Source organism: Capsicum annuum, chromosome 1, assembly GCF_002878395.1.
Source record: "Capsicum annuum cultivar UCD-10X-F1 chromosome 1, UCD10Xv1.1, whole genome shotgun sequence".
NCBI lineage: Eukaryota > Viridiplantae > Streptophyta > Magnoliopsida > Solanales > Solanaceae > Capsicum > Capsicum annuum.
In genome coordinates, this window is record NC_061111.1 from 191,659,781 (window position 1) to 191,666,802 (window position 7,022).

General features: G+C 29.7%; 1 long non-coding RNA gene across 1 annotated transcript; it reads right to left on the reverse strand.

Annotated features, from left to right (window-relative positions):
* Nucleotides 1–268: 268 nt before the first annotated feature.
* LOC107857109 lies at nt 269–4,419 on the reverse strand. Its single transcript, XR_001670779.2, has 3 exons — nt 4,341–4,419; nt 652–761; nt 269–572 (listed from the first exon to the last, which is right to left on the reverse strand). It is a non-coding gene; the product is annotated as an uncharacterized LOC107857109 (long non-coding RNA).
* Nucleotides 4,420–7,022: the final 2,603 nt, after the last annotated feature.

The following is a 7,022-nucleotide window of genomic DNA, read 5'->3' on the forward strand; positions in this document are numbered from 1 at the left end:
CATTAAAATTAAGCAACCAAACTTCATACATATTCATCCAACTTAAACAATATGTAAACAAGTATAAAAAAAGTATGCAAACAATCACCAAAATAAATTCTTTCAAACACTCCAAACTAACATAATTCAAACCTAAAACAACACCTAATCCTCTTCATCCTCTCCACCATCATCATCAGAACTAGGTTGCAGAGAACAAAGAAGCTTGATTAAGGTATTTACTTGAGTCTTGAGTTCTTTGACGTTTGACCCAAGTGTCGTCCTACGCCGCTCCTCCTCCATCCTTCTTTTTCGTTCCTCCTCGTACTTCCTAGCAAGCTCCCGAACTTCCTGTCGCATCTCCTCAAGCTGCTCATTTGACATGGTGGCAGAACTCCCCATACCTTGCAATCCACCCTAAAGACGATGAAAGTTCTTCTCAGAAAAAAGGCGGTATGCCCTTCCCTTATACACGCCCCCAACTACATCCAGCTAGCAGGAAAGAGTTTCTTCCTCTGATGTCATGATTGGATTACCTTGATCATTTGTCGGTCGACTCCTTTTGAGTTTTGAACTCTTCAATAGCTTCTGAACTTATCGATTTTACATTAAAAGTAAAATTAGTATATAATAAATAATATAAAATAAATTCTAAGTAAGATTTGAACTTACATAAGTATCCTCTGTCTGTGTTTTAACCCAAGCTTCTTTTTCATCTCTAATTTTTATATAGGTCTTCTTCCATACTTCTTCACGAGGGCGGATCTAGTAAGAGATGCTTCCTACAAATGAAATAAACATAGTGAACTACAAGTGCATAAATAATTTACTACCATCTAAATGCATAAATAATTACCAATTTTCACTTAGTTGTCCTCATGGACACCGAACCACAAGTGTGCAATAAGCCACCTTTCTTAGAATTTTGAGATGTCTCTGTTTGGGCACTCTTCTTTTGAAACTTTGGAGATGCCCAATATACAATAAGTTTATCCCAATAATCTGACCCAAGTCATCCAGATCGTCCTTTATGTCGAGCTTTAGAAAGCATGCAAGACAATGGAGAAGATGTTTTTTTCTTAAAATTGCTTTGAATAACGTAATCCTCAGAAAGGCTCTATATACAGCTTTTCTACAAATAAAATATATATGAGGATGGTGATAAACTGGATAATTGGCAATGTTAGTTGTGACAGCTGAATATGACAATTTCTCCCAATTTTTGCAAATTGTTACAGCTGCATATGACAGTAGCTTAAACTATCAAATATTTGATCAACATATTGACCATCAACTATCTTAAGAAAAATACATTTTAAGCAACTGATTTAGATCAAAAATCCTTATAACACATAGTGGATGCATCAACGAGAGTTGTAGATAAAGAAGTTTCATGCCAAATGAAAATTAAAAGAAAAACAATTAGAATTTCTCTGCTGGAAGAAGGATGTAAGAACACTCTCTAGTTGCTACCACACAAGCTTTACAATTGGTTCAAGAATCCATGTGTAAAGCTTAAAAAGAACTACTGTTACAGATCATAATCTAGAAAATAGAGGTCGATTACCTCAAATTAAGAGAAAGGATTAACAAAAGCAATAAAGGGGCATATGTGAACCTTCTAAAAGTATCTATAATCCTACTAGAATCATATTTGGAATAGACAATTCCCTTACCTACTGGTGAAGCTACTACTGAATTATTATAGTCTGTGGTAGGCTTCTCAGATGTGGAAAATTACAAATCCAAACCAGTATTGGTTGTTTAAATAAATGATTACTACTATGAAAAAGACACGAAATGAAATCAGCATTACGACTAATAACACTGCTAGATAACTTAAAAGGTGAAGCAACAACAAATGGAAAAGGCCAATAACATTCAAACTCGAAACAGTGAACCTAGAGAAATTGAAAGTGAGACTACTATTCCAGAAGTTATTATGAACAAGGACCATTGTGAACTGTTACTTTAGACGTTTTCTAACCATAGCACATTTCTAATAAAATACACAAATGGTAGCACATGCGACAATCATTAGAGAATAATGAAACAAGTTTCTTACAGAGCTAAAGCCAAGAATTACAACAGCACACATCCTTGAATCTCCCTTGTTGGAAAAGATACTGTGCAATTACAATAAATCTTCTTTTCTTTTTACATTAATTTAAGTTGTTGAATCTCCTTTTCAGAAAATCTGTCGTGTCTCAGGATCTTAGTACTATACACTACTTTTATTATTATTATGTAGGACTAAAGTAAGAGACATTCTAACACCAAGAGACATTCTAACACCTTACGCCCTTATATGTGGGGATACCTCTAATATATTGTAATCATAAAATGAAAGCACAAATGCAACAACTATATACACCTCAACTTCAAGCAATTTGAGGTTGGCTACATCAATTCTCACTCGACTAACTATTCAGATCATGTTTACAAAACACAATCACTAATTCATGTATATCGCTGCAAGACTTTATAACGTATCTGGGCATTAGATGATCAAAAATATGGTACCTTTTCAGTAGCAATTGCAAAAGCCAGTTCAAGTAAGCTATATGTCTTGTTAGTTACTCTAAATAGTGTCCCTCCCTTTGGTGATAAAATAGACTTAAAATAAGTCCATCTAAAGCAAACAAAAAAAACACACCTGCCATTTTCCAATCTGATTTTCTCTGCTCCATATACTCATTTTAAAGTTAAAAATCTAAAGGTAATTAGTCATATCCTAAAAGCGATACTGAAACTAAAACATGTTTTGTGCTGATAAAGGACCTGGAGGGTTACTAAACTAGTGTTATATAACTGTACACAGTGGAAGGTTTCAACATCAGACCTACAGCTACCCAGCACCACAAAGATAGAATTTTCACCCTCCCTGCACTCAAGCTAACCCATCTGGCTAAATGTTGAACTCAAGTCCTCCAGATAGTTTAGTCTTTGCTCATTAATCATCCTGAAATAACCTTAGGAGAACTACACCCTAAAAGCTAGCTATTGAGGTGGGACAATCCTAGGTTAATCTAAGCCCACATCAATTTCCTATTTAATCGATATAGGACTCAAGTCCCATTACTTGCAATAATATCGTAACACATCCAAACCAAGATAAAGTCATCCCTTTTCTAACATTCTACACCACGTTTGGGAAGACCGAACTTCAGAGAGCAAGTCTTATAAGTTAACTGAATACAGATGGCAGGAAGATCCATCTATCGATTAAGTCTTTCATTCTCAAGAGTTTTGAGGACAAGAGGACGCCTGAGATTACAAAACTCAATGTTGGGCAACATCATAGTAAGCTAACTGTGTTGCTTGTGTTCTAGAAATGGTAGCTCCTACCATCTTTCACCCTACTGAAACTTATAAGAAAAATTATGATAAATCTCAAAACTCTGAAATGAATAAGTGGAATAGCAAGTCATCCACCCATGGTTATTTGTAGCTTTTTCAAGTAAAACGGTTGAATGGCAAATGAATTCATCTATATGGTCGATGTTGGAAGTCTGACTCATTTTTTCATTTAAAAATGATCCCTTACTCTGTAAATCTTATTAAAAGGAGTAAAAAACAACTATGTTTAACTAAGAAAACTGATAAATCCAACTAGCATATAAGAATACAAAGATAATACTCCTAAATCTACCTAGAAACAAGCTAACAGAAAATAAACGTCTACTTTAAACCAAAATACTCAAAAGACCACTATACTCTATACTAAAAAAAACCTGTAACAGGGAACTTAAAAGCCATTCAAGAAATTTTAACTAACAAAAGTAAAGCAACCAATAAGGCAAGAAGTCCCCAAGACAAAAACAGGTTATGCAAATTGATAAATACCATAGTTGTTGAGCCGGTTTGTTTGTACAATAGAGAGATTATGCCTAGTAGAATTTATTCCTATAGCCCAAAAGTCATTCATTTTTTTTTCAAATTTATTTCTCTTTTCTTAAATTTATCAAAGTAGAGTACAATTCAGCTTCTTCTAATTGAAGAAAAGAATAAAGGGGTTTCAGATTTTGTAGAATAAGATACCTAAATCAAACAAACAAAATACTTGTAGTATTTAGACAGAGATGGTTTTCAGGATTTAACAACTTGAGCTTGCAAATGAGCATCAGTTATTTTTTATCAATCAATGAATGATAACACTATTTCACATCAGATAAATAGACCAAAAAAGGACCACTTGATACAATACAATCTGAACAGCTACGGAGAACTTAAAAAACATTAGATTGAAGACAAAGAATAAGACATATCTACCGTTAATAAAAAAATATTCCAAAAAATTGAGAAAAATATCTTTCCAAACAAAAGGCACATAATTACTCATTCAGTAAGGTGAAAAATACCTTTAATGTAAAAAGAACAGTCTCAATCAGCAAGGAGAAGTTATCGAAATCTAACCCAACGAAGAGCAAGGTGACGTCGGAGTTTCTGCAGTAGTTCAAACAGCGACTAAATTAGAACGCAGGGTTTACTTACAAAATTAGAATTAAACTCAAATTCTATTGTTGAAAAGTACTTTGGAAAAAAATGGTGCGAAATAAGGGGGGAAGAGAGAGAACCCAAATCCTCACAATTTTAATTTTTTAGTAAAAAAATGGTGGAAAATTTGTGGGGAAGAAGCTGGAACAAGCTAAGCCCCATTTTTTCTTTGAGCCACGTTTCCTTTTGTTTGGAGTATATTAATTTAACCCAAATTTTTAACCGAAAAAAAAAAATTAACCCAAATTCTTTCCATTTTAATTTTTATTAAATTAATTAACATCTACTACTAATCTAGTTTATAAATAATTATTAAAATATGTGTGAATTAATACTAATATTAAATAATGAAATATTTAATTAGAATATCATTAAAAATTAAATTGACTTTTGACCCATTTTTTAAGAGGTACTTTTTCATCATATTAATATAAAAATAATTACATTAAGGCTCATAGTATTTTTATTATAGTTATTTGTCAAATTGACTCTTATAATATGAATTGTGGCAAGTAAAATGGAAATAAGTCAGTATAAATCGGTACTTCATTTAAAAAAAATAGATATATTGTAAACCGGTCACTATCACTAAAAGTTTTACTAAATAAGTATAACAATGGAGAGTTGAGATATAAAACTCGTGAACACCCTTATACGTGAGTTGAAAATTAATGATTAAGTAAATCATATTAAAAAAAAAAAGTTACATTGTTGAGTTAGAGTTATTGAAAAATGTGAATTTTGTAATTTATTGAAAAAGTTTTGGATTAGAATACTTCCTAGCCGAAGTAAATTAGGATAATATTGTTTTGCGGTGTACTTTGATAATTTTATCTTAATTTAACTTAAATATTTAAGGTTATAAAAGTCCTTCAATATTTGAAGGATATTTTAGTCAACCAACATTTATATTCATGTTTTTATAATAGTATAGATAAATAGATAGATATGTTGATAATTCAATACTAATTCTTATAAATACTATTAATACACCTATACTTAGTATAGTCAAAATATATATTAATGCCATTCGCTAATATTGCTTAATGATATCGCTAATATACTTACGTTTAGTATAATTGTCAATGTATGACTTAGTAGTCAATAATATTTCTAAAAAATCACTAATAAGCTTTACTTAATTTAACTATAGTATAAGTTACTCAATCAATATTATTTTAATAAAGATGCTCTCATTTTTTGCTGTAATTATTGTCATGTAGATTAATCAATCAATAATATTCTGTAATGTATATCTACTTAGTGTAGTTATCAAATTATAAGATGATCAGTCAGTAATTTTACATAAAAATATCATTAATTCACTTCTATTTACTACAATATCGATTATATGCTAATCAATTACTTATAGTATTACATATACCACTAATACACATTTTTTTTTCCTATTATCAAATTAATTATAAGCTAATATAATTCATCAATTTTTGTTAAGAATACCACTAAAATATTTATACTTATTCTAATTATAACTATCTAAGTTACTCATTCAATTATAATATTTTTAATATATATATATAAACAGTGTGAAGGGCCTTATAAATGCTATTTGAACTTTTTGTCCTTCATTAGAAGTTTTTGATTTAAACAAAATCATTTTTTCAGTATTTTTTTCCTAATATTTAAGAGTTGAAAATTGATTAAATATATTTATGGTAAAACCTGTTCTTATTAGAAGTCATCAGAATTAATGGCAACTAATATTTTTTCATTATTTTAATAATTTCAAATCAACTAAATTTGATTTTAAGAACATTTGAAAAATTCAGAAATAAATATAAAAGCATTAGAATAAGAAAAATTTAAGAAGTGTCAATTTTTTAAAAGTTTTAAGTATTTTAAGAATGTAATCAATGATTTTATTAAGATTTAACTTTAAAAATAAAGAAAGATTTTAAATATAGAAAAAAAAAAGAAAATAATCATATCACAAATGTGGTTCAAATTGATGAGTCTCTTTTAGTCTCTGGCAGCAAGGGAAAGAGGTATTGATGACAAACTCAAAAGTTATGATCCATCAACTCCTTGAAACTTCAGGTGGCAAATATGTGTGTGTGTGTGTGCTTACATTAATATATTAAAGTCTGAAGGATCCTTGAAAAGTGATTTGAACTTTTTACACTTGATTAAAATTTCCGCAATATATAAAATGATTTAACTTTAAGCATCTATATATATATATATATGTATATAAATATAAAATTTTTTGGTTATGTGTAGAAAACTAATGTAATTTAATAGTATGAAAAGAAAAAAACATTAAAGCAATTATTGAGGGATCAAACAATTGATATCATTGCTATTGTTTTTTCTTCCAATCTATTACTCCGTATGGTTATTTATTAAATACTTAATTTTTACATATTTAATTTAGTGAGAAACTTCCCTCACTACAATGAAAAAAATCATAAAATAATTATATGTATCTTATTGAGGACTCCTTGGATAACATAAATTTCATTTTTATTTTTATTTTATTAATGCATTGTTTACAGCTAAAGAAACAAATAAAAATTATGTTTAAA